General features: G+C 28.4%; 1 long non-coding RNA gene across 1 annotated transcript in view; it reads right to left on the bottom strand.

Annotated features, from left to right (window-relative positions):
* LOC122633855 overlaps window positions 1-1,245 on the bottom strand; it is a 16,937-nt gene that overhangs the window by 5,247 nt on the left and 10,445 nt on the right. The gene's annotated exons all lie outside the window — the stretch shown is intronic.

The raw sequence follows: 1,245 nt of genomic DNA, 5'->3' as shown, positions 1-1,245 counted from the left end.
GAGATATAGCATAATTATGCTTATAAGCTTTGCGTTCATATTTTATTTGTACGCACAAGAGAGATAGGAACAGGATGAGATAGGGAATAAACTGCGCATTATTATTTCCCTTGTGCGTGAAAGATAGAAAGGCATAAAGAACAATATCGTGACAAGCCGTTATCGTTACATTGTATATTCTTACGCACAAGAAAAAGAATAAAACGCAGCATATACTATGGGAACAGCATTTCTTAAAAAGACTAAGAGAAAATATCAGCGATCTTATGTGAAGATTGTAACTCAAATTTTGCATCGGAACAATCACCGCCTCTACAACTATTTTTACTTAAAACATAAAATTAAAAAATTTAAGACAGTAACACAAAAGCGATAATAAGAATCAAGAACAATTATTAATATGCTATTTCAGATATATACCTCGACCGAATTGATTTGTTATTTCTTATTTCAGTTATCAGAAATCACTTGTTATGTTTTTAGAAAACGACTGAACGAAGATAGAATAAAACAATGTTTCTATATAAATAAGTTATTTTCGATATTGTTCGTATGTAATACCTAACCTATAATTGTCTAGATATAAGTTTTTTAACTTCAAATTTCGCCGAAACAGAGCTCCGGGACATGGTGAATTAAAGTTGGGAAACAAAATTAAATTTACTTTAATTCAAGTAAATCGTCTAAAGAAGCGTGTGTTTGTTCTATTGTTTTAATACACTAAATATAAGAAAAATAAAAATCCGAAAGCATTCTTTTGTTGTATCATTTAAACTGATGCTCCATTAAATCCTTTTTCCGCGATTAAAATATAAATTTTATATGATATCTACATAAAACGGCATCCAGTACGAGTTTCCGAACACAAGAGAAAAAATTTAAGAGAAAAAATCTCTCTATATGAAATTTCCTATGATAGAAAAAATGAATATCGAACTTTTTTCAACTGTATATATCAGCTTTACTCATATGAAAGTGTGTGAACGTGATTAGAGTAATGCTTTGTAATTAATGTTTCAGTCAAGATAAAAAATTATATTATTTATATTTAAAAAAAATGATAAAAGGGTAGAATTATTTATGAATTGTTTAGTTCGTTTTATTTCAATTCCACGGAAGAGCTGTTACGGAAAATGATCAGAATTTAATATTTAGACCAGTTAGAAAATGAAATGGATGATGCATGATGCTTACAAACTTCAAAACTTTTTCGTTAAAGTGAATCTAAGATAATGTACAATCTTA

This window comes from Vespula pensylvanica, chromosome 13 (genome assembly GCF_014466175.1).
Source record: "Vespula pensylvanica isolate Volc-1 chromosome 13, ASM1446617v1, whole genome shotgun sequence".
Lineage (NCBI taxonomy): Eukaryota > Metazoa > Arthropoda > Insecta > Hymenoptera > Vespidae > Vespula > Vespula pensylvanica.
The sequence above is the reverse complement of the archived record's forward strand: the minus strand, read 5'-3'. Positions and strand labels throughout refer to the sequence as shown.